The 27,840-nt window shown below is 39.4% G+C and overlaps 1 long non-coding RNA gene across 2 annotated transcripts; it reads left to right on the top strand.

Moving 5' to 3' along the window:
- Positions 1–91: 91 nt before the first annotated feature.
- Positions 92–24,327, top strand: LOC150039970 (uncharacterized). Of its 2 annotated transcripts, none has more exons than XR_016534132.1 (4): positions 92–168; positions 8,439–8,500; positions 13,389–13,494; positions 24,195–24,327. It is a non-coding gene; the product is annotated as an uncharacterized LOC150039970 (long non-coding RNA). The 2 variants fall into 2 exon arrangements; XR_016534131.1 differs by lacking the exon at positions 24,195–24,327 and adding an exon at positions 19,699–19,794.
- Positions 24,328–27,840: the final 3,513 nt, after the last annotated feature.

Genomic DNA, 27,840 nt, shown 5'->3' with positions numbered 1-27,840 from the left:
TGTTCAGAAAAGCACTAAATTCACTGGGCTTGGAATTTGGGAATGAATTTTAATTAACTAAAAATTTTTGTTAAACCAGAGAGATGGTTTTCTTCTCTAAAGAAGTCATTGCCTGGTTATCCAAGGATCCTCACAACATCATCATAATTCACTGCAAAGGTGGAAAAGGTAATGATGCTTTCCTTTCTGTCTCCTTTGTAAAAAGATAGTTGAGAATAAATATTGACGGGCAGTAGGAAGATACCTACTGCTACTCCTCAGATAGATTCAGCATTGCTAACATATTAATATTGTGTTTAAAGGATGAAAGAAGCAAAGAATACTAAAAGGAAAATAGAGAAGGGGAGGGAAGAATAAAGGAAAAACTAATGTAAAGAAGGGAGGACAATGAGCTACTTCTCTTAATTGCTGATTATATGGGTTTCTTCCATTTTGGTTTACCCATGCATACCTGCCTCCCCCAAACAGTGTTCAACTTCAGGATGGTATTGCATTTGTATCTCATTTGCAGTGATGCCTTTTTCTTCTTTAGCTGACAATGCTGCACTTATGTATCATGTAAATGTAATACTTTCCTATTTATATACAATGTGGAATGCTGAATGAAGCTAGTTAACAAATGCATTCTCACCTTGGGCTTTTAAGATGCTCTTCCCTGTTACCTAGTGACATTGAGAATTGTTTCATAAATCTGTTGGCCATTTTAAGGTTTCGTTTTCAGAAATGTCTTTCCAAGTACTGTGTCCTACCACACTGCCTTTTGATTCTTGGGAGTGTGGGGTGATTTTGTATTGTTTCTTGGCATTAATATGGTCGGAACCCAAGGCCTCACACGTCCTGGGGCCCTTTACTACTGGAGCCACTTACATTCCTCATACCTGTTTGCTTTAGTCATTATTCACATTGGTTCTCACTTTTCATCCTGAATCCAGAAAGGCCTAGACTGTGACCCTCTTTAACTTTTTCACACACTTGGGGTCGTGGATACATACTGTGATGCTCTACTTTTTACTTGAGAAGAATTCTTGTATAGATTTGGGCTTGCCTTGAATGACAAACCTCCCCATTGTCTATATCTGAATAGCTAGTAATACAGCCACTATGGCTGGCTTTGTGTTTTGTGAGCATTTGTTTGGTTTTGATTGAGTCAGGATTTCCCTATATAGTCTCAAGCTTGTTATCTTCCTGCCCTTGCCTCTGTGTGCTGAATGGCAGAAATGGCCACCATACCTCCCTCTTTGTCCTGCTTTAGGAAAGGTTAATGTATTGTCTTGCTATTTGTGTTGTTTCTTAACCCATTTTGGAGATTCTCTGGTTCCATAGCATATACCTCTTTGCTCAGCTGATTATCTACTTTATTTTTAAAAATTTAGTGTATAGAGGGGTTACAGTTATATTTGCCAGATAGAAGGTGCCAAACTTCTCACACATCTATATCCCGTCTCATGTTTTTGTCCCCATTTCCCTCTGCCCAACCCCTCCCCTGATTTTTCTCCCCCTATATCAAATACACAAGTAACATCTAGATAATATACCAGGTAACAAAGTGGGATACTGTAACAATATGAGATTAACCAAAGGGCAACACAAGAGTAGAGAGAAGAACATGATACATTACAATAACAGTCACTTATAATTAAGCTCTTGTTTCCATGTCCTAGTAGTCCATTAATTTGGCCTCATCCTATATGGCATTATGAGTGTAGGATTTGAGCTACGGTATTCCTCAGCTAGGGGCATCCTAGATGTGTACTAATTATTACAAATGGGAATCCATTGAGCCTATGTTTCTTTCAGTACTTCACTTAATATGATTTTTTCCAAGTTTTTGCATTTCCTTACAAATCGTGTAATGTCGTTCTTTCTGATGGCGGCATAGAATTCCATTGTGTATAAATACCACATCTTGGTGTTTCAATCATCTACTGAGGAGCATATGGGTTGGTTGCATACCTTTGCTATGGTAAATATTGTGGCAATGAACATTGTTGTGCTAGTGGCTTTAGTATGTCCTTGTTTCTGGACTATTAGGTAAATGCAAAGTCGTGGAATTGCTGGGTCATGGGGTGATCTATGTTTAGCCTTTTGAGGAACTGCCACACTGCTTTCCATAGTGGTTGAACGAGTTTGTACTCCCACCAACAGTGTAGTAATGATCCCTTCTGGCCACATCCCAGCCAACATCTGTAGTTATTGCATTTCTTGATCATGGCCATTCTAACTGGAGTGTGGTGGAATCTCAAAGTTGTTTTGATTTGCATTTCTTTTATGGTTAGAGAGGTTGAGCATTTCTTCATGTGTCTATTGGCCATTCTTATTTCTTCTTCAGAGAAGACTCTAAGTCTTGGCCAATCTTTTTATAGGATGGTTATTTCTTTGGAGCTTAATTTTGGAATGATTCTTTTTTTGTAGCTTAGGTATATTTTAGATATGAGGCCTTTGTCTGTTGTATGATTAGTGAAGATCTTCTCTTACTCTGTGAGCTTTCTATTTAACCTGCTACCTATGTCCTTTGACCTACAGAAGCTCTACAATTTAATGCATTCCCCTCTGTCCTAACTATGTTTAATTTTTTGTGCTTGTTTGGTCTTTATTAAGAAAGTTTTGACCTGTGCCAGGGGGACTTAGTGTATCTCCTATTCCTTCTTGTAAAGTTTTTAAGACCCATTTGGAACTAATCCTAGTGTAGGGTGACATAGAATGTACCAACTTTAATTTTCTGGAGGTCCTTAACCAGTTCTGCCAGCATCACTTGTTGAAGAGGCTGTCTTTCTTCCATTCTATTTTTTGGGCTCCCTTATCAAAGATTAAGTGGCCATAGGTTTGTGCGTTCATTTTTGGGCCTTCAATTTGATTCCATTGGTCCTCTGCCCTATTCTTGTGCCTGTACCAAGTTGTTTTGATTACTATAACTTTGTAATAGAGTCTGAAATTTGATATTGATATTCCTTCAGAGTTGCTCTTTCTGCTATATAGGGTCTTTTATAATTCCATATGATATGTGGATTTCTTCTTCAATTTCATTAAAGAATGACATTGGGCTATTGATGATTATTGCATTGAATTTGTACATAGCCCTTGGCAGGATTGCCATTTTCATGTTGTGAATTCTTCCAATTCAGGAGCCTGGGAAGTTTATCTGCTTAAATTTCATTATTCAGGTTTTTAAAGTTTCCATCATAAATGTCCTTTACATTCTTAGTTAATTAATTCCTATGTATTTTATTTTCCTTGAGGCTATTGCAAACGGAGTTGCTTTCCTGATTGCTGCCCCAATCCCCTCATTGCTGGTATACAGGAAGGCTGTTAATTTTTGAGGGTTAATTTTATACCCTGCTACCTTGCCAAAGTTTCAAATCAGCTCAAGCAACTTGCAAGTAGAATCTATAGATTTCTTTAAATAAAGAATCATGTCATTTGCAAAGAGGGCAAGTTTCACTTCCTCTTTCCCTGTTTGGATCCCCTTTCTACTTGCTTCTTTTCTTATTGCTCTGGCTAGGAATTCTATACTATGTTAAAGAGAAGTGGAGAGAGTGGGCATCCTTGTCTCATTCCTGAATTTAGTGGAAATGGCTTTAGCTTTTCACCACTAAGTATAATGCTAGCTGTGGGTTTGTCATACACAGCCTTTATTATACTGAGGAATGTTCCATGTATTCCTAGTTTCTCCAGAGCTTCTAGCATAAAGGGGTGTTGGATCTTGTCAAATGCCTTTTCTGCATCTGTTGAGACAATCATGGAATTCTTGCCCTTGCTCCTGTTGATGTGTTGAATTATAGGAATTTACTTGTGTCTATTGAACCAGGTTTGCACCCCTGTGCTGAATCCTGTTTGAGCATAGTGTATAATTCTTTTTCGTAGTGTATAATTTTTTGAGGAGTTGCTGAAGATGGTTGGCCAGTATTTTGTTGAGCAGTTTTGCATCAATATTCATCAAAGAGATGAGTCTTTCTTTGATGAGTCCCTATCTGGTTTTGGGATGAGGGTTAGGGTGGCTTTGTACAATGAGTTTGGCAGAAGAGTGTTCACTTTCAATTTCATTGAAGAGCTTGAGGAGTATTGGTGTGAGCTCTGTTCTGATGGCCTCATAGAATTCAGCTGTGAATTCATCTGGCCCTGGGCTTTTCTTGGATGGGAGGTCTCTTATTGCCATTTCTATTTCGGGACTTGACATAGGTCTGTTTATTTGGACTAGGTCTTCTTGGTTCAGCTTGGGTATGCTAATATTGGCTAGAAATTCATTCATCTCTTCTAGATCCTCAAATTTGTTGGCATAAAGTTAGAACTGTATTCCGTTAGGATGTTCTGTACCTTGGTAATTTCTGCTGTGGTATTTGCATTCTTGTCTATGATTTAGTTTAATTTTGTTTGTTTTGTTTTGTATTTTGGGAGCCTCAAATCTAAACTATATCAGCAGCTCAAAAAATTGAATGACTCCAAAACTAATCTCCAAATTAACAACCATCCCATTAAAAGATGGGCCAAAGACTTACAGAGAGTGTTCTCTGAAGAAGAAATAACAATGGCCTATAGACACATGAAGAAATGCTCAATATCTCTGGTCATAAAAGAAATGCAAATCAAAGCAATTCTAAAATTCTACCTCAGTCTAGTTACAATGGCCAGGATCAAGAAATCTAATAACAACTGATGCTGGAGGGGATGTGGCCAGGAGGGATCACTACTACACTGTGATTGGGAGTGCAAACTTGTTCAACCACTATGGAAAGCAGTTTGGCAGCTCCTCAAAAGACTAAACATAGATCACCCCATGATCCAGCAATTCCACCACTTGGCATTTACCCAATTGTCCAGAAACAAGGACATACTAAATCCACGAACCCAACAATGTTCATCGCAGCACTATTTACCATAGCAAAGATATGGAACCAAACCAGATGTCCCTCAGTTGATGAGTGGATCAACAAGATGATGTGGTGTTTATACACAATGGAATTCTATGCTGAGGTCAGAAATAATGACATTGTCCCACTAGTAAGGTAATGGAAAGACTTAGAAAAAATCATATTAAGTGAAGTAAGCCAGACTCAAAGGAACATATGCTCAATGGTTTCCCTTATTTGTCATAATCAGTAGAAACCTTGGGCTCTCCTAGCAGAGATTTACAATAGAACAAAATCTAGTAAGCACCTCCAGGATGTAGAAACAAAAGCCATATAATGAGTGATTGTTGTCCTTAATGTACCATGTTATGTCTCATCTCTTTTGCTGTCCCTTGGTTATCTCATATTATTACAATATTTCACCTTGTTATCTGATATATTTTATATATACTTAACTGGTCATTTGAAATTGGATAGGGAAGGGAGGAAATCAAGATGAAGTAATGCACTTTTTATCTGATAAATATAATCTAATCCTTCTATCAATTACAATGAAAGATGTATGGAAAAAAGAATCCTGTCATCTGCAAAGAGAGAAAGTTTCACTTCCGCCTTCCCTATTTCAACTTCCTTTATGTTTGGCTCTTGCCTTATTGCTCTGTCTAGGAATTCTAATACTGTATTGAACAGGACTGGAGAAAGTGGGCATCCTTGTATCATTCCTGATTTCAGAGGAAATGGCTTTACCTTTTCTCCATTTACTTTTATGCTAGTTTGTAGGGTGGTCGTGTAAGATTATACTGAGGAATGTTCCATGATTCCTACTTTCTCCAGAACTTTTTGCATCAAGGGGTGTTGGATCTTGTTAAATGCCTTGTCTACATCTATTTAGATGAGCATGTGATTGTTGTCCTTGCTACTTTTGATGTGATGAATTATATTAACCCACTAGCATGTATTGAACCAGCTTTGGATCCCGGTGATCAGTCCTGTTTGATCACAGTGTATAATTTTTTGATGAGTTGTTGAAGTTGATTGGCCAATATTTTGTTGAGCCGTTTTGCATCAATATTTATTAAAGAACTGGGTCTCTGGTTCTCTTTCTTTGATGAGTTCCTGTCTCGTTTTGACATGAGGGTTAAGCTGGTTTCATAGAATGGGTTTGGTAGAGAGCCTTCACTTTAAACTTCATTGAAGATTTTGGGGAGTATTGGTGTGAGCTCTTCTTTGAAGGCCTTATAGATTTCAGCTATGAATCCTTCAGGTCCTGGGCTTTTCTTGGATGAGAGGTCTCTTACTGCTTTTTCTATTTCATTACTTGAAGTGGGTCTGTTTAGTAGATTTAGATCTTCATGGTTCAGTTTGGTTATTTCAATATTTGCTGGAAATTCGTCCATCTCTTCTAGATTTTCAAATTTGTTGGCATGAAGATTTGACAAGTAATCCCTTGGGATGCTCTGGATATTGGTAATTTCTGTTGTTGTATTGCCCTTCTTGTCTATAATTTTGTTTATTTAGGTGTTCTCCCTTCATTTTTTGATCTGATTTGGTAAGGGTCTCTCAGTTTTGTTAATTTTTTCCAAGAACCAACTCCTTGTTTGTGGATTCTGGGGTTTTTTGGATTCTTAATTCATTTGATTCTGCTTTACTTTTAATAATTTGTTTCCTTCTACTAGATTTTGGTTGGGTTTGGTACTCTTTTTCCAGCATTTTAAGTTGTACCATTAAATTGTTGGTTTGAGATTTTTCTGTAGTAAAATGTATGAAACACACACACACACACACACACACACACAGCACACACACACAGCACACACACACAGAGCTCACCACATCCAAAGTCACAAACAAGATATTCTATAAAATGAGAAGTTACTTTGTAACTTATAAGACCTATAAAACTTACAAAGTAAGTCTATGATTAGTGTTTTGAAGAAGACCCTCCATACTGATTTCTCTAGTGGATAGACTAATTTCAAACCAACCAACAGTATACTAATATAGTTCATTCTCACCTTTCTGCTCCATACTTGCCAGCCTTTGCTGTTGTTTATTTATGACTTCCATTTTGCCTTGGTGTGATGAAATCAGCACAGATTCTATTTGTATTTTCTTTATGGTTAAAGAAGTTGAACATTTCTTTAGGTATCAATTAGCCATTTGCATATCTTCTGAGAACCAGACCTCAACATGGATGACTTCTCACTTGGCATTTAAGATACTTTGTTTTTGCCTATGTGAAAGTTTCACCCAGGCACTGGTAACCCATGCTACTCAAGAATGTGAGATTTGTGGCAACCCAGGCAAGAAAAAATCCCTAAGATGGTTGTCTCTGTTTAACAAACAAAAGGCTAGAAGTAGAAATAATATGACTGAATTAGTAGAGTACCTTCTCTTGATCAAAAGAAGCCAAAGGAGTTCATGGGTTGAAGCTCCCAAGACATATACTCACGATGAGATCTATCCTCATTGGGAAGGCACGTCCTCAGTCCAAAATATGTGACTCAAATTGGCAAGCTGGAAGAGGCAAAGGCTAAGGAATTGGCTACTAAGCTGGGTTAGATGTGCAATGTTGATTTCTCTGTACATGAAGATAATAAATCTGTTCTTCCTCCAGTGGAAAAAAATGTTTAAAGAATAGATGAAAAATTTGTACTTTTCAGGTGAAAGGGTATGTTAAAAATTAGATTATAAGGATGAATATAGAAAGAGAAAAGAACATATTTTCAAACTTAAATTTTGTAGGACAGAACTAAGATATAAGTAGAAGGTAACAGAAGAGACTTAGAGGATGAGTGATTTGAAGAAGTCAAGGATTTGCTATAATTGTCAAAGTATTTGCTACAAAACACTATCACACACACACACACACACACACACACACACACACACACACAGGCAGAGGAAAAGAGAGAGGGAGAAGAGAGAAAAGCAGGCATGTAAGCTGAGGTAGAAAGTGAGCAAGAACACTACAGCAAAATACTTAGAATTACATAATCTGAGGAATAGGAATATGCGTATTCATTATGCTTGTCTCTCTATATTCTTATGTTTGCAAATGTTCACAATACAATTCAAATAATACAATTACATAGGGACTACAGTTCTAGTTGGTAATGTGGGTTCCTGCTTGCATTTGCACTCAGCACCTGGCACGTGCTTGGCCAGCATTCTCCCACTTCAGGTATATGCTCAGATCTGTTTTTCTTCAATGCTTTTTGTAGATAAAGTATCCTACATTTTCCTGAGCTGGCATCAGTCTGAAACCCATTTCTATATCTCCCACACAATGAGGGCTGTAGATGTGAAGCACCCGGCCCATCTTGCTGGTTGAGAATGGGGTCCTGCTTATTTTGCCTAAGCTGGTTAGAATCACAACCATCCTGATCTTCCCACCTGGGAATCTGGAATTATACACGAGGACCAGCGTTCTTTTCATTACATTAATGAAAAATAAAGTCTTAATATTTCTCAACTGGAAATTTTGAGACAGCAGCACTTCAGAAGAAACAGTACCAATACCAAATGAGTATTTGTGAGTGTATTTTTACACTGGAACAAAGGTTTCTTGAACTCATTTCTGCTCTTTTCTAGGACGAACAGGAACAATGATATCTATTCTACTTCTTGCCACTGGCACATTTTTAACCGCAAAGGTAGGAAAAAGGTTTTGATACTTAGTCTTTTATATGTATTGAATTTGCTAGTTCTGAAGCATTCATGGTAAAATATTAAGGAAATGCTTAGCTCATGGTGATTAAGTGAAAGTGAAAGCATGGATTAATGCAGCCTTGTTTAATATGCAGTTATTTACTGGACTTGTACCCTTGTATTCTTGTTCTGGGCCAAGCCTATAGTGAGAGCAGTAAGACACAAATGCAAAGGAATGTCCAAATTCAGAATCACTAAGAAGAACAGCATTTTAAGGTATATTTTTTACCATCTATAAGTAGTTGCCATTCAAAAAAGTAGTCTGAGAATTCAGTGCATTGTGAGTAAGGTCACTCGTTCATCATTCTCCTCCCTCCATCTCAACCCACTACTTCCTTCCTACCATTTCTTTAATGTTGTAGGATATACACGTGACTTTGTAATTCCGTATTTAAGAAATAAGAATCAACGTTTTCTAAAAAGCTATATCCTCATTAACTGACTTATGTAATTGTAGCCTCTCTGTACAACACCTTTATAATGAGTTTTAAAAATATTTTTATTGTAATTAATAGGAGGGTTACATTACTTTCGCCAGATAGAAGGTGCATTACTTCACATACATTGATACACTTTCTCAAGTCTTGGTCCCCATTTCCCTCCCCCCACTCCCACCCTCATCTTGTTTTTGCCCCTTTCCTATCCAATTTCAAATAACCAAATATGCATATATACAATATATCAGATAACAAAGTGAAATACTATAAAAATATGAGATAACTAAGGGACAGCAAAAGAAATGGGAGATAACATAGTACATTAAGGACAACAATCACTCATTTTATGGCTTTTGTTTCTATTTCCTATAGGTCCTTTCATTTAGCGACATACTGTATGTCCTTATGTATCTAGGTTTTGCTCTATTGCAAATCGCTGCTAGGAGAGCCCAAGGTTTCTACTGATTATGACAAATAGGTGAAACCATTGAGTATATATTCCTTTAAGTCTGACTTACTTCACTTAATATGATTTTTTTCTAAGTCTTTCCGTTTCCTTCCAAATGGAGTGATGTCATTTTTTCTGACAGCAGCATAGAATTCCATTGTGTAAAAATACCACATCTTGTTGATCCACTCATCAATCGAAGGGTATCAGAGTTGGTTCCATATCTTTGCTATGGTAAATAGTGCTGCAGTGAACATCGTTGTGCTAGTGGCTTTAGTGTGTCCTTGTTTCTGGACGGTTGGGTAAATGCCAAGTATTGGAATTGCTGGGTCATAGGGGAACTCTATGTTTAGTCTTTTGAGGAGCTGCCATAATGCTTGAATGAGTTTGCACTCCCACCAACTGTGTAATAATGATCCCTCCTGGCCACATCCCCTCCAGCATCTTAATAATATATATATATATAAAGAAATTAGGCACAATAAAAATGTGTGATGGAAAAATATAGTCTTTTCAATAATTGGTATTAGGACTTCCATATGTAGAAAATTAAAATTGGATCCTTGTTTATCACCATGCACCAATATCAACTCAAATGAATTTAAAGACCTCAAAGTCAGGCCTGAAACACTGAAACTATTGCAAGTTGGAGTAGGAGAAATATTAGAACTGATAGGCATAGGCAGGAACTTTTTGGAAATAGTGGCAAGGCCACAGAAAGTAGGAGAGACTTGACAAATGTGATTATATCAAAATAAAAATTTTCTGCACAGCAAAGAACATAGGTGCTAAACTAAAAAGACAGCCAACAGACTGGTAGATCTTTACCAACAATATATCTGACAAAGTCCTAATATCCAAAATATACAAGAAGCTCAAAAATTAACATCTCCCCAAAACTAATGAGCTAATCAGTAATTTGGCAAAGGAGCTAGAAAGACCTTTCAAAAAAATAATAAAGTAATTTTTAAAAGAATCAAAGGAAAGGTGGGCATTGTAGACTTGTGCCTGTAATCTTAGCCACTTAAAAAGCTAGGAACTAAGAAAGTTCATAAGTAGCTCTGTCCAAAGAGGACAGATAAGCACTGTGATTGTATTAACCCCTTTTCTGTAGGACAGCCTGGAGTACTTCGGGGAGCGCAGAACTGACAGAAATGTGAGCAGTCAGTTTCAAGGAGTAGAAACTCCTTTCCAAGTAAGTTTCTCTTGTCACAAAGTTATTTATGGGGAGATGTTAGTGGCACATTTAGCCTGGTCGCATCTGTAACCCTTCTTTAACAATCAATGATGGCAGAGGACTTGTGACTCCTAACCATTTCCTGATCTTTGGAGGCCCACATCTGTAGCCTCATAGGCTACTTGGCTTGGTTCTCTGTTGGGGCCTACGGGCAGCAAATTGGGGTTCCTGAAATACGGGGCAGGGACTGGAAAAAATAGAAGAGAGACAAACACATGGGGTTGGTAGGTCTGTAGCCCAGGTAAAGACTGCAGCCCCGTTTATCCTCAACTCAAGGCTTCTATCCCTTCTTGAAACCAGGGAACTTCCAGGTGTTACATTCATATGGTAAATCTCAGGTCATTTAAACAGAATAAGGCCAGAAAACCATAAGACAATAAAGCAATTGTCTGATGCAAATCAAGGTACAGTTTGATTCCACTCTGGCTCCCAACAGTTCTCAACAGAGCATCACACATTCCATTTCTTATTCTTTATTCCCTACAGCTTCTGGAATTGAGTCCCCTCCCAAAAAGGAAGGTCAAATATCTGAGGTTTTCTGATGCCTGAAGATGATCTCTGGCTAGTAGATGATCTACTAGCCATTGGTTTCCCTAGAAAGAGAGATTGGATCCTTCACCAGTTTTTGCTAAGGCAATGAGCAATTCAAGGTCTTTAGAACACTGCCAGGATGGTTTTGTGATGACCCCAGTGTAGGGGAAAGAATAGTGCAGAGAAGAGGAAGAACGAGAGATCCTCAGACCAAGAATGAGAGATAAAGACACACAGAGATAATGGGAGTATGAAAGAAGAAAACAGAATGAACTGGGAAAATAAGTATTTTACAAATCTTGTTCCAGCAGACATTATCATATACTTTCATGCCATATTCTTAACATTGTTTAAACTATCCACTGTTGTCCTATTTTCTTCTGATAATACTTTATTATGAAAATATGAAAAATCCCAATTATATTGGATTGGAGTGTTGGTCACTATAAAAAAAATAACTGACCAAAGAACTTAAAGTGGGGAAAGATTCATTTGGGCTCACAGTTTCAGGATTTACTTTAAGGCCACTTGATCCCATTACTTTGGGCCTACACTGACACTGAACAATCATGTCAAGGAGGCGGGTATCGTGGAGAAGGATTGCTCACCTCAAGGTTCCCAGGAAGCTGAGGAGAAGGAAGGGTTTGCGACATGATCCATCCTTCCAGTGACTTCTTTGGTTTCATGAGGCCCCAACTCCTAACATTTTCCCCACCTCCTACTAAAGCTTTAAATTTAGGAAGCCCTCAACAAATGAATCTGTGGATAAAGTCAAAAGCCTCATAATATAATTACTTCCCCATACCCACCTCTGAACACTGCTGGTATACTGGGGATCAAGCCTTCCACCTATGAGCCTTTTAAGTGCACATTTCATATCCAAATTCTAACACACAAAGATGGAACCATACAGTGTATCCTGCAATCATCATCCCAACCTACAGTCATGCTTTGTTTATTCCTTCCCCACTCTTCTCAAACCCTGGGTCACCCTTCCTACTCTTCTTTCCTCAACCAGGATTACTTTGAAGGAAATTCTATTCATCAGGTCCTTTTACCTCACAAGAAGTTTGGCATGACACCCAACATATGTACTCTTAAAAAAAAATCCAACAACTACAAAGCATCTACCCGACACTGATGACTGGCACCTGTCTGTATTTCTAGATACAGGCTGAGATTTGAGAATGGTGTTTCAAAGCCAGCCCTGGCAGGAAATCCTTTCATTCTTAGTTCTAATGAAGAACCAAAACAGCCTGAGTTGGAGATGCGAAGTGGTACAGCACTGCCCTATTGCATCTTGCATTGCCCTATTGCATTTTCAGGCATCTTTCTCACTATTGCCTTTTCATTGTTTGCCCATCCTGGGGCTTAAACTCAGTGGCCTGCTGCTCAGTAGGCTTGAACTCTTCATAAGTGGCACTTTATCAGGTGAGCTAGATCTCTAGCTCAACTTCTGGCTAAGTATATAGAGATGGATTATCTCAAAGTTTTCAGCCCTGGCTGGCATTATTCTTCAGTCCTCTCAGCTTCTGCCTCCTGAGTAGCTTGGATTACAGACATCAGCCACTCACATGCAGTACAAGTGCTTTTGCTAATTGGAAATGTGGCAGTTCACTTTATGAACTCTTCTCAGTTGGTTCATCATCAGACATCTGGAGTTTCTCAAAGAGAATTCTAAGAAATCCTGTTTGAGCAACTTGCTAGGAGCCAAAGAGTATTGAAAGGTTCCCTTACCAAAAAAAACATATTGGAGAAAAAGGCAGATAAAAAATCTCTTCTCTGTAGAGGACCCCTCACTAAGGGTACACAATCATCTAGTGCCGCTATGTGGAGATGTCATTCCTCCTGATGAGGAACTATCTCCCAAACCATAGTCCTTTCTCTAGTGCATGACAACAGATTTTGTCATCGCTGTTTCAGCACCTTCACTGTTCTCATGGTCATAAGCAAGCCTAGAAGCAAGGGCTTGTTCTTTCCATGTTACTGTCTGCAAGTCTCAGCTGGGCTCTTTTTCCACAATGAGGAAAACACATAAGAATGTTGATAATGTAAGGGCTCATTCTAAATGTTGTCTTCCTTTCTTACTGCTGTTCACAAGGTGAAAAAGAGAAGGAAATTAGGATAATGACTTTACATCTGGCATTCCCACTAAAGTGGAGGCTTTTGTTGCTTTACAGAGTCGCTATGTCCACTACTTTGACATCTTGAAGAATGTGTTGAACTGGGAAATGCCAGGGAAAAAACCTCTTAAAATTGTGAAGTTTGTGATTTACTCCATCCAAGGTAAGTGCTTTAGAAAGGAAGGAGAAGACAAGAGGATGTGCGATCCACTATTTGGGAGGGTTTTGCTTATGTTATGCAAATGATCCTACATCACAGCTAAGGGTCAATGCATGTGACCTTCTCCCTCTTGAGCTGCCATGTCAGCTCTCTTTAGATGCCTCTCTTATCACTTACCCATTTCCACTTGAGGGGAGGTTCTACCCCTTGCGTTCTGTTCTCGATGTTCTTGTCTCAACCTAGGATAGATTTTTTTCATAGGAGAAGAGGAGATTAAAGAACCCAGTAGAGTCCTTCTTTCTCAGACTGATTTCTCCTTCATGGTTCATCTCAGCATTGCTGGCCCTGCCTCATTTTCTTGGCCAGTCCTTCCAGCGGCCCTTTCTTCTCAGAACTATAGTCTTTTCTCTCTTTCCTCCTCCTCTAAGCATCTCCTCACTATCTTCTCCATCAGGATGCCTTATTTTATTTGTTACCACCTTTGGCCAGGTCATATTCTAGAATTCAGCTTGGGTTGTGAGCAGAAAAGACAAATAAGTGCTTAGATTTTAAAAAACCAACTACAATGCAGGGGTTCTCAAGGCTCTTTACCTAAAAGCCTCCTTACTGAGAAGGCTGACATGTGGAGGACCACAGTTTGAAGCCATCCCAAGCCACTCTGAGTCTCCAATTGCAACCAAAAAAAGTAAAATGGGGGCATGCCTCAAGTGATAGAGTGTCAGCTAGACAAGCTGAGCAGGTTCAAGACCCAGACTTCAAACTCTGCTACTTGCACATACAAAAGTTAGACTCTGTTGCAGGCCAGGTTTAGGTAGTACTGACAAGGTTCCTAGAGGGCAGCACTTGGATTCCCCTGACTGCCCTTGTTTGACACTCACACCTGAATCTCCATGGACACAGAACAGGTTTGGAGAACTTGTTCTTCTACTAGACTCCTCTAGCAACTGCCAAGTTGGTGCTGTTTCCAAGAAATGAGACTGTCTACTTTAGACTTCCCAATATTGCTGGAAAGACTGGCACAGACCACCCAGTTCTCCAAAGTTTTCCCCTGGGTTCTTCATCTCAGTCTTCCCACAACTGGGACTACAGGCTTGGGCCGCTCTACTCTTTTCCTAGATGAAGTCTCTCTTTACCCAGGCTGGCCTAGAAAAATAGTGAAAGAGGTTATTTATTTAGAGCTAGAAACCTAAACATGTAGAAGAAGGTGAGACAGAGAATTTTCACTTCATTTTGTCTGTATTTTGTCGGTGGGTGCATGGGGGGATCATGGGTTTCCAGCCCAACCTGTGAGTTGTACCTGAACTCTTCAGCTCAAGGCTACGACCCTACCCCTGTTCCTGGGTGTTGTCCCTGAGCTCTGCAGTACCCTTGAGCCAAGCCCCACTTCCTGTTTTCTGGAGGTTAGATGGAGATAAGAGTCTCAGGTCCTTTTGTACCCAGGCTGGCTTTGAACCTTGATCCTCAGATCTCAGACACTAAGAAGCTATGGTTACTATGGAAGCCACTGAGCCCAGCTTTGTCTGTATTTTTCAAGGATGAAATTCCTTTGTGTGATGTAAATTGTTTAAATGTGAGGAAAATAAATGCTTAGCACATTGTACTTGTGCATTTCAGTGGCTTATTGCTAGAGGATATCAGTAGAAAGCAGTTGGACAACTGGAACAAGGGAGAGGAGAGTGCAGCAAAAGCCATGTTTCCATCAGAAATCTTTCTGATGATAGTGTTTGATCCATGAAATTAAGAGACACCAAAACAAGGCAAGATGAAAACCCAATCAGACATGCTTCATGTTAATGTGAAATAGGCAAGGTTGAAAGGAAAAACTTCATTGTGGACTCTGAAACCAGATCTTGGAGGAAAGGCTAAAGGAAGAGGGGCCATTTGAACTGAGGAAAAGGTCACACACCCTGGGTTCACGTTGGTTATCCTAGCTACTTAGGAGGCTGAGAACTGAGGATTGTGGTTTGAAGCCAACCCAGATAGAAAACACTTATCCCCAATTAATTATAAATATTCCAAAGTGAAAGAGTATCCCATCCAGTGGGACATCAACTAGGGCCAAGAACCTAGAGGGAGGAATGAAAGGGACAGGAGACATGAAGAAGGCAGCAAGACAAGCATCCTGATCAAGCTGCCAATTTTATTTTTCACACAAGGGTTTATATGCCTCTTCAGGAGAGGGATTGGGTATAGGAACTGCTCGGGGGAGGGGGTCCGGTAGTAGGATGTTTGCTTGGGGTAGAGGCCAGGTAGTAGGATGTTTGCATATCAACGCAAGCAGGCATGTGTTGCTTAGTGACCTACTTACAAGATGCAAGCACATTCTTACAGTAAGAATTCAGGGAGGGGGAGAATGTCCCCGATCTCCTCCCGTCATCTTGAAATAAGTGAGGGGCAAGGATTTAGGCAATATCTGAATTATGGTAGGCACTAACCTGAGAGGGGGGACAGAGGCCCTGATTCCTAGAATGGAGGCCATGTTGAGGAAGAAGCAAGACCCACTGGCTCATGTATCTGTCTATCTGCTGAGGCCAAGCATCTATTTGCGGGGGAATGGTTTTCATAGATGCCAACATCCATGCTATTGGGCGTGTCCCTCAGGAGACCCCCAGACTGATGGCTGTTTAGGCTGTCTCCTCGCAGTCTTAGCTGCACCTCATGCAAATGCTTACACCGGTCAACGGTAGATGCATATCCCTCGGGTGGGGATTACGGTTCCTCTGGGGGCCCCATAGTCCTCATACCCATTTAGCATCTCCCTCATCTAGGCTGTCCAGCACTGGATGGAAAATTCACCCATCCAGAGTCACCATAATGGCTGGAACCAACTAGGGGACTTTGAGTTTAGCACAGAATGTCCCATCATCAAGAGTTTTTGGTTCCAGTCCTCTCAGGAAACGGCTGTGGGGTGGTGGTAGAATCAGGCAGAACAGAATATGTGGCAGCAGTTTCATCTCTCAGTAACTCCAATGGAATGTCACACCTCCTGCTGGTTTGCCTGCAAATTTCTGCACAAACTGGTTAAAGAAGCTAAACCTAAGGCCTGACTTCGGTGAATTTTCCCAATGATTCCCTGGTTGCTTTTCCTGAGCACACTCATTTTGTCAGGCTGACAACCCATTAGGTTTTTTTAACCTTTTCTTTTTTTAAAAAAAGAATTTATTAACGTTGATTTTTACATCATATTTTAAATGACAAGTTCAACATACAAGTGTTCAAGGAGGCAATCTCTATTTACAATCACTGGGACTTAGTATTTAGAACTTAATCACAATGAAGCTAAGGTTTGTATGTCATAGAAACACATTAATTTATGAAATAAAACATTATGTCTATAGAGTCATAGGTTTTTATGTCTATATAGAGGAGGAATTTAGATTAATGTGGAGAGAATAGGGGAATGCAGCCATAATATTTAACAACATATATCCCATGAACCTAGGGAAATGGAGAAGATAGGATAGGGGTTGATATATCCATCAAGATATGTTGTACTTATAAACTGATTGGTTAATGTAAACCCATTTGTGTAACCACCTAAGATACTAAAAGTATAAGTTAAAATGGCATAGAACTATTTGTCTCTAATGTACACAAACAGGATTGTTTGGGTATACCTGACCAATATTATCCTTGATATTGATTTATAAATTTGACTTAGAGAAAATTAAATTTAGATTATTATGATAGAACTCTAAAGGTAGCATTTCATAAGCAAGAAATTCTGGAAGCTCCCAATGTTTTTTTTTTCCTGGAATGGTGATGTAGTAAGAATTTATCTTGTAGAAGATTAAGATATAATGATTTTTCTCTTTCTTTGCAATATTGTGAACTGCTTTAAGAGGCAGAAACCATTTGTAAAGGACAAATTCTATGCAAGATCAAATGATTAACTAAACCCACAACCTTAGCTGGCCAATATTTTCTCTCTTTATTCTCCATTGAGTTAACTGGCAAGACATTTTGCTCTGTACTCTAAAAAACATATACGTTTTCTTTTTCACTTTTATGCAGGAGTAGGAGAAGGAAATGGAGCAGACCTGAAAATTGAAATAATAATGCAGCACAAGATTATATTTACTTGTACTCGCCAAAACTGCACGGTGAGCCAAAGCTCATAAATGAGAATTCTCATGTTTGTTTCAAAGTTCCCAGTCAAGTGGCATGATGGTCTTCCCCAAGGTAACACTCACCAAAAAGAGACAGCTCTTGCCCTCTGTCACCATTCCAGTTGTCATTGCTTAGTTCAGATGCAAAGCAGAGCCTTGTTCCAAAGAGTTTTTGAAAGATATTGTCAAACTGTGCTTCAGTTTACTGCTGCTTCGAATTCACTTGTGCCCACAAATGCTAAGAATGTCCCCAGGAATTATTCGAGGCTTTAAATGCATACATCATGTCAGTATTTGCCATATGATCTTCCTGTTGATCATTTTGATCATGTATTACAAAGCTCTGATTCTCAAATGCAGTGTTCTTGAAGGTCTCCTTGGCACTTGTGGAAGTGGAAAGTCATAGGTTCAAAGAGTGATGCAGAATCTGTCCACTCAGCAATGGGCTCAGTGACTGCATTGAGATGTTTTGTTGGCTGTCACCTTGAGATCAGTAGAGACAGCATATGGACTGAGGAGATGCCTCTTTACCCACAGCCATTTCTGAAATGTTCAAGAAATTCTCAAGACTGTGCACCTTTTCTAGGAGAAATTGGCAAATTTCCTTTTTAATCCCAAAGGAAGCTTTCAGAATGATTCCTGTTGTAACTTCTGTACATGCACACAAGTGTAGTGTGTTGTGAGGTTTAGGTAATATATTTGAATTTAATCTCTAATCTATGAGTTATCAAATCAGTGTAAAAAGTGACCATTTTCAAATCACTTTGTCACATAGGACACTGATCCTATCAATTCTTAGCCCATATTTATTCTTATTTTCCTGGATTTTAAGCTCTGAATACATAACAACCCTAGTGTAGCCAAGCTATTTCCATCAATATCTGGACCTACAAATTCCCATTAGAGAAGACTGACTCATCTGTTTGGCACATGGAATAAAATTCTCAGTTTCATTGATATTTTTGCTGGTTTCTCTTCTCAGGCCTATATTATTCCTCCTTTACTAAAATCCTCCAGTGACCAACTGAAATTCTACTTTCTAGAATATGCTTTTTTATTCAAACTTTCTGCTGTATACTGCCCTCCCATATGACACACTTGCACACTTCCTTACAAAGCTTGAAAACAATATATTATTTTCATATTGTTCTATATGTAGAAAACTTCCTGAAAACTTGAAAATCATGTGAGAGCTTCTGTGGGTATGTTTCTTGAAGCCTAGCATAGCTTTCTTCTTATTCTATGATGGTATATGAATATCAGAGTAATACATGGGATGATTTCATAGTTGTTAATCCCCAAACTTGACCTGTTTGTGGTCATTCCATTCACTGGAATGGCTCATTGACCTCATCAGCAACATAATATTTGTCATGAAAGTGGGGTCAATTATTCATTGCTTCTTGAACATCAATATACTGTTTCAGACTGAAGTTAAAAGCGCATCCTTAAAAGAATATAAAAATCGGATGATTCACATAGAACAGTCATGTGTATTACATTAGAAACTCCTGTCATATAGGATGAGACTAAATGAAAGGATCTCTAGGATATTGAAACAAGAGCTTTATGTTGTGTGATTGTGGCTCTTAATGCACTCCGTTATTCCTCTTCTGTTTAGTTTCCTTCTGGTTAATCTCATATTGTTACTATATCTGACTTTGTGACCTGGTATATTGTATGTATGTTTATTTGATTATTTAAAATAGGAAAGAGAAGTGGGGAAACAATATGATTGGGAGAGGTGTTGGGGGAGGAAAATGGGGACAAAACCATGAGAGGTGGTATCAATGTGTGAGAAGTAAGACACCTACTATCTGGTGAATATAACTGTAACCCCTCTATACATTACAATAAACAAAAAGACACTTGTCAAAAATGAATACTTTGCTTCTCAAGTACAGTCTTAAGATAGCTATCAAACATTTGGAGCCCAGTACCTTTACCACTTCAGAAAAAATTACTGCTATTTTCTATATGAAATTACCGAGCTATGAAATTGTGAGTATATAATGGATTAAGGATGATTTCATGAGTGAAAAATAATACTAATCGCTGGCAACACTTTGAGTTCCTAATTCCATGTGTTCATTAACAGGTTGTCCATGATATTGATACAAATAGAGCAATCTTTTTGGTGCCCAACTGTCCGGACTTATGTGATGATGTAAAAGTAAAATTTTCTTCTTCGGTGAGTCCTCAAGTATCCTGCATGATTGTATGCTCTTTTGTTTGGTCTGGGTTTGCGATTTCCTTTGCTGCAGTTCCCTACAATAGAAAGGACAGATAAAAATGCATGTCTCGGGAAGGGGAGGAAAACACAAAACAAAGTCATCAGGATTTCTTGTATATATTTAAAATATTTCTGATCACTTTCTTCTGAATTGTAAGCAATTGATATCTGTTACTTATCAAATGAGAAAAAGATGAAAGCAAAGATGGTACAAAGAAACCGACATTGTTGACTTTCCATAAGAGTAATTACACTTATCTTGTCTATCTTTTAAACACGCCATGATCAGTGTGTTTACCAAATGTGAGGGAGATTTTACTTTCCTGTCCATAATTATCTATTGACTTGCTATCATTAGTATGACTGTGTAATTTTAATGGATCAGCCGTACATGTCATGTCTGAGTGTCATATATGACTATAATGATTTTCTATGAAATCATCTATTCCTACTCTGAGTAAGAACTTCCATGTGTTCTGTATGCCCTCCTTCATTACCTGCTTGCTCACTGCTGAGCAGTCTTAGGTAATGAGATGTGAATGTGAATGTTGAAGCAAGTGACCACCTGGGAAGTCTCTCCATTTCAATGTTTCCCCTTGGATAACAGAACCACTGTGAATTCTTGCTTAGCTAGTGTCTCTAAACAAACACTGTGGTTTTTTCCCCTGGTGCAGGGGGTCTTGATGAGAGCTAGTTTTGTGATTATTAAGGGTTAAGATGGGATGGCATGCTTGTGAAAAATGAGGAAATTATTGATTACTGGTTTGTTTTGTTTTTGGCGATACTTGGTTTGGATTTTTGCTTGGTTTACTTGCTTGGCTAAACATCTATCACTCGAGTCATGCCTCCAGCCCTGTTTGTTTGCTGGTTAACGTGGAAACAATATTTTACTTTTTGCCATGGCTGACTTTGATCCTCCAGATCTCAGCTTCTTGTGTAGCTAGCCATCACCAATATTGATGCCTAATTATTCAAACTAGCTGTCAGTTATGGAAATAGATGTGAGTTCTATGTCTTTGGGCTGACTCTCAAGGACTCTGTCTCTGGACAGGACCATGCATTCCAGCTTTGTTGTGATGGAGCTCCAGGTGAAATGGCTGTGGATGCTGTACAGTGTGTCTTTCACAGGATGATTGTTTACCCTGGTGGGGAGTGGCTTCATGTCTAATTGTCCCACTGGTGACCATGGATCCTCCTCACAGGAAACTTGTTTGTACTGACAGTTGACCTATAGCTGCTGTCTGACTTGTTGTGTTTTGACTTTCTATCAAATTAATCACTCTAGGAAAACCCTGAATAGAGAAGGTTGTATATGCTTATTACATAAGTCACCAATAAAGCATGAAAACACAACACAGTGATTAAGAGAAGCAGTTTATGACAGAGAAGGGAAAGGCAGCACATCTTGCAGGGCCAGTGGATGGAGGGGAGCCATCCAGGGGAAACCGATACCTGACAGTTGAGGGACACAAGGCAACCTTAGAAGCAAATAACATTCTCTTGAGGGCCAGGTGTGACCTTAGCAGGTTTTCCATGGGAGGTTTCATTGTGGTATCCATTTTATTATACAAATCACCTCTTTCTTTAATCATGTGTTTTTAGAAGCTTCCTATTATGATGACTGTGCATTCTTCATGTGGTTCCATACATCTCTCATAGAGAAAAACAGGTAAGGACAGATTGTAAGACAGATTGGCAATTCCTTTGCCTACTATACTAAGCTCATTTTCTACAAAAATAAAGAATTGCTTAAGCAAACATTTCCTATCCCCTACCACAAGGCAATGTGTCAGTGAAGAGGCAATTACCCAGATCATAGTAATGATCAAGTTCTCTCACAAAGTGTACATCTACCCGGTTCCTGGAATATAGAAAGGTCTAGGTGGATGTCACTTTATTGGGTCATGATTGGTGGGATTAGTCTAGGGAGGCTTTAGCTGGCTTTCTTCTGCTGTAGGCACATTTCCATGTAGGACAGAAGTTTTAAGGCCTGAGAAGTATTAACAATTTCAAAAGCATTGTTTGGTTAACCTCCCCTTTGAAAAGGTTTCCTCATGATTGAATGATGTATTATTGCTAAGAACCTACTACTTTATCTAGAAACTCATTCCTAAACCTACAAAGACTCAGTTTTCAGGAGTATTGACCTGTGGTGGTAAAAACAAAAACACTTTCTAGATCATTCATATCAAGGCAGAAATGACTGTTGCCATGTTATCATAAAAGTGTGAGGATAGATATGAAGACCTTGGAGCTGGGGGAGGTGGCTCAGGCCTATTATCCTAGCTACTCAAGAGCCTGATCTGAAGATGAAGGCTCAAAGCGACCCTGGGCGCTAAAGGACCTGAGACTCTTATCTCCAATTAACCTCTAGAAAAGGGAAATAGGGGTTGGGTTAAGGGTAGGGTGTCATTCTTGGGTTGTAGAGCTCAGGGACAACACTCAGGCCCCATGACCCACCGAGAGAGAGAGAGAGAGAGAGAGAGAGAGAGAGAGAGAGAGAGAGAGAGAGAGAGAGAGAGAGAGAGAGAGGAGAATGAAGACCTTGGGCCATGAGTTTGTCCTAGTGGTAGAGTGCTTGTCTAACATGCACAAAGACCCAGGTTTGATTCCTCGGTACCACATACATAGAAAAAGCCAGAAGTGGTGCTGGATAGTATTGGTTACATCCAGTGCCAGACTTCTCTTGAAATCTGAACTGGGCCTGATAATACCTCAAATCTATTAAGACAACAGCAAGAAAGCCTCATTTCTACAGATTTGTAACTCACATACAATTTGATTTTGGAAAGAGTAAACTCTGCATTTAAAGGAAAAATTCTATCAATTTTCCTACGTGTCCAGCTGTCTCTTGAGCAAAGTCCTCAACAAAGGCAGGGTGTTTACTTGTTACTTCTTGTCAAACTGGTTCTTGCTAAAGGATAGCTTTGTCCTTTCCACCACCATCACCTCATTGGAGATTATAAGAACATTGGATCCTCCTTTTTGTAGTCATTTCTGTAAAATCGGTATCATTTTTTCCTTGCTTGATAAATCTTTTTTACACTGATGAGATTGTGGATTAGACAAAAACATCATTTCACCGATTCAGGGCGATATAGCTGGGCACTGGTGGCTCAGTGACCTGTCATTCTAGCTACACAGGAGGCTGAGATCTGAAGAACACAGTCAGAAGCTAGCCTGGGCAGGCATGTCTATGTCACACTTATCTCCAATGAGTCCTTGAAACATCAGAAATGCAACTGGAGCTCAAGTAAGAGAGGGTCAGCTTGAGCAGAGAAAGTTTATTGAGAACTCAAGGTCGTGAGTAGAAACCCCACTATTGACATTAATGAAAACAAAGACAAATACAAAAAAAACCCCAGGACACTATTTAATTACTAGGTTTCATTATACACCCAATTATGTCTTGGTAATTGTTGTGCCAGTCCTAGGGCTTGAACTCATGGCTTGAGCACTGTCCTTTGGCCTTCTCAAGGCTAGAGTCCTACCACTTGATCCACAGCACCACTGTCAGCTTTTCCTATGTATGTGGTACTGAGTCATTGAACCTGGGTCTTCATGCATGCTAGGCAAGCACTCTTACACTAGGCCAAACTCCCAGCCCCTTGGTAACTTTTGTCAATTATAAACACTTAGAATATATGTTTGTTTGTTTATTTGAAGTAGGGAAAGGGGGGAAACAACATGATTGGAAGGGGGTGGGTGGAGGGAAACAGGGAGAAACACATGAGAAGGTGTATTAATGTGTGAGAAGACCTGCACCTCCTACTACCTGACAAATGAAATTTAAAAAGTTTTACAAAACACTTAAATAATATGCTCAAAGTGGGTGTCAGTAATTCTCTAACAGTCACGTTGTGACTGATCAATTTGTTCTGAAGATTAAGGTCTTTTATGTCATTCCAAAGAGGCAGAATGGGCTAAGTAGTGAAGACAAGTAGGACTTAAATCCTGGTTGCAGCCAGCAAGTCTCTTTGTAAACAAGGGTGTGCTATTGGATGACTCTTCTGTTTTGGTTTTATTGTTCTTTTTTTAATGTCGGGAGAATGTAAAGATGGATTACAGTTATATTCGTCAGGTAGTAGGTGCATTACTTCTCATATAATTGTACCCCTTCTCATGCTTTTGTCCCCTCCTCCAACTCCCAGTCCTCTCTTTTCCCCCCTTCCCTTCCCTGTTTCAAATAAACAAATAAATGTGTATACAATATACCAGGTAACAAGTCACACACAGTAACAACATGAGAAAAACCATAAGGGCAAAAAAACGAGAAGAGAAATAACATAGTACATTAAGAACTACAATCACATACTGTAAGCCCTAAAAGAAAATGTAATGACTTTTTTTCCTGTCCTTAGACTTTATTTAACACGAGCTGACCTGGACAATCCACATAAAGAAAAGACATGGAACATATATCGTCCAGACTTTGCTGTAGATATATTCTTTGAAGAAGTCTTTCAGTGACAAACACACTATATACCCATCACAGTTTAACTTTTCTGTATGTTTATTAAATAAATTATATATTGGTAATAGTAACCTCTCTTCAGAGTGTGTATGTTTCTATGAACTCATCAATGCATGTATACATATGTACATACATCATAATCTTGAATTGGCTACTTTATGAATTTACCAATTGTATGTCTCCACAACTACTGGCCTTCTTCTCTCAACTCATTTTCTTTCTTCCCTGTGTATCCATTTTTCAGAATTGCTGGAGTGGTGGCTCACTCCTGTAATCCTAGCTACACAAGAGGATGAGATCTGAGGATCTGGGTTCAAAGCCAGCCAGGGTACTAAAGACCATGAGAATCTTATCTCCAATTAACCACTAGGAAAACCGGAAGTGGCCCCTGGCTCAAGGGCCAGGGCAATAGCCTTGAGCTGAAGAGCAAAGGGATAGTGCCCAGGCCCAGAGTTCAAACCCCATGAACAGCAGAAAAATAAAAAAGTACTGCTGAAAAATATGCATATAATTTACATCATTCTCCCTCTAATAGTCTATAGTGAAAATAATTTATTTCCAATACACTATGTTACAAGATCTTTAAATTTTAAAAAGAGTTTTCAGGTAAGATAGGTATTTAGAACTACTTATGTTCCAGCAGTAACCCTCTTGGGAATTTATCCAAAAGACTGAAAGTCAGTATACAATAAAGATATATATATATATACCTCCATGTTCATTGATGCACTAATTACTATACAACCATGTTATGGAAACAGCTCAGATACCCTACATCAGATTGATCCAGAGAGAGAGGAAGGGTGAGGAATTTTATATCAAAATGGACCTAGGTAACTTGAGAAATGGAAAAGATTGGGAGAAATTGGGAAAAATGATTGAAGGCGTGGCATGGATCAACATGCATTGCACTCAGAAAGTGACATGTTCAATTGAAACCACTAATTAAATATAATGTACTAATTAAATGTAATGCAGAAAAGATTTTCCAAAGATGCTTCAACTGGGAGATAATGCCTCATGCCTGTAATTCTAGCTACTCAGAAGGCTAAGATTTGAGGATCACAGTTCAAAGACTGCCTGGTCAGGAATGTATGTGATTCAGATGTCCAGTTAATCACGTCCCCCAAAAAGTAAGAAGTGGATTAAGTGGTAGAACACTACACTAGAGCCAAAAAAACTCATGACAGTGCCCTGTCCCTCAGTTCAAGCACATAATGGGCACTTACCCAGGTACATTCCCGCATGTATGGGCTCTCCCCCTCTCTCTCCTTCCCTCTCTCTCTCTCTGTCTCCCTCTCTCTCTCTCTCTCTCTCTCTCTCTCTCTCTCTCTCTCTCTCTCTCTCTCTCTCTCTCTCTCTCCCTCTCTCTCTCTCTCTCTCTTTTGCTCTCTCTCTCTCACACACACACATACATACATATGCACACATGAACACACAAATTTTAAAAACGAAAATAGACTTTTCAATATCATAGAAGAGCAAAGTTATTAGTATACTTCGGTAGCTACTTTAGAGAGTTATTCATGATAATTCTAAAAATAGTAACATTTATGGAGCCCAATCATAATAAATCATACTGCCTAGAAGCTCTTCAATAGTAAATTCATTTAGTCCTCATAATTCAAGTACTATCATTACTTCTATTTTCTTGGGAAATTAGAAGTTTGGACAATTAGATATATCAAAAAATTAGTAAAGTAGCAAATTCAGGATTTACACCCAACATAGTAATCTAATACTTTGGATAGCACGCCAGTAAGGGAATAGCTTTCTCTATTTTTTCTTATTCACTTGGTATCATAATGATGGACAGCTGTAGAGCAAAAACCAAGAGAATCAAACAGGCAAATCAGAAATGATATTATTGAATTTTTCACATAAAATTCCACTACAAATGTCTTCCTCCTTTTCTGCTAAGTATCTTAAAAATTGTGTGTGTGTGTGTGTATGTGTGTGTGTGTGTGTGTATGTGTGTTTAAATTTGTCTTCTGTTGCTAACTGCAGAAAGGAACTTAAATGACATAATTAAATAAAAAACATACTTTTATTTCTAAATTGTTGTCATGGACTACAGTATAAAATTAAAATTGTGGGCTGGGAAGGTGGCTTAATTGTAGAGTGCTTGCCTAGCATGTAAAGCCCTGGGTTGGAATTCCCAGTATCACACATACATGCAAAAAGCTGGGAAGTTGCAGAGAGCCAACCTTGAGTAAAAAGAAGCTCAGAGACAGTACTCAGGCACTAAGTTCAAGCCCCAGGACTGGCAAAAAACATTATTTATTTATTTATTCATTGATTTACTTTTGTCTTCCTGCCTCAGGTTTATTGGTAGAATTGACACAGGCCACACCCCACCCTCTAGATGGCAGCCAGGGAGCCACAGCAGTTCACCTGTCATCACACTGGCAGACAAAGGTCTTCTCTGTGGGGCCTTCACAGAGCCCTCCAGCTTAGAGGCTGAAGTCAGCGCACCCTTAGGAGGCTGTGGCCTGAGCACCCTTAGCAGCTGGGGCCTGGGCCTTAGCTGGCATTGCAGCTGGAGTCTGGGCCTTGGATTGTGCCCTAGCCAAGGCCTGGGCCCTGGCCTTGGGCCAGGTGAGCCTAAGACCTTTGGAAATGTAGGAATGGATGCAATTCCCAAGCTTGGGGTGGGCGATGTAGGCAAGTTGCTGGAGCTTGCTGGTAGCCTGCTGTGGAACTTGTGTTTGTTGCTTTGGGCTTCTCAGGGTCTGATGGCCTTGGGCCACGTTCTCATGGCCTTGGCATCGTTGGCCTTCATCTTCTTAAAGCCCTTCTTGTTGTGCTCCTTAGCAAAAAGCATGTTCCTCAGGAACTTGGGGTCCTCTCCTTCAGAGATGCATATCTTTGTGATCTGGGTGTCCTGACACCATTTCTGTGCCATTTCCTGGACTGTTGTGTGCAGTGTGGTTCTTGGACTCGGCCATGTCTATCTGAACCGCTAACCCGCCGGCGCTGATGCACCTGGACTCAGGAGGGAAAATTTGTTGTTTAAAATTAAATTTTGTACAAGTTTCTCGTTAGGTGAAAAGACAACAATAGTAATTTATACAGCAGCCCAAAGAACTGAGCTGAGGGACATGAGAATATATCATGATTCCTGGCAGCTGCTCAGCGGGCTCAGCTATGAAGACCACAGTGGATAGCCAGCCCGGAGAAACGACCCTGAGAGCCTGACTGCCAATAAACCATGAAAGGGCGATAGGAAAGCTGTGACTCACGTCATACAGCACCAGCATTGAGCAAAAACAGCTAAAGGAAAATACATTCATCCAGTACCAGCACAAACACACACAAAAACTTAAAATTTAAAATATACCTGGAAGTAAACTAGGGTGGAGGTTGATAGCCTATGATCTGGAACTAGACTGCCATGTTTGATCTCAGTCTTCCCTGCTGGCCTCTCTCAGTCAAATTCACTGGGCCCCTAATTCTCCTATTAACAGTTGACAGTAACAGATCCTATTCCATTTGCAAGGCCCTTGAAACTGTTGGCTCAAGCAAGTGCTCGT

This window comes from Megascapheus bottae, unplaced genomic scaffold (genome assembly GCF_031878675.1).
Source record: "Megascapheus bottae isolate mThoBot1 unplaced genomic scaffold, mThoBot2.hap1 HAP1_SCAFFOLD_43, whole genome shotgun sequence".
Lineage (NCBI taxonomy): Eukaryota > Metazoa > Chordata > Mammalia > Rodentia > Geomyidae > Megascapheus > Megascapheus bottae.
Note: the sequence above shows the minus strand (reverse complement) of the source record. Positions and strands in the feature narration are given on the sequence as shown.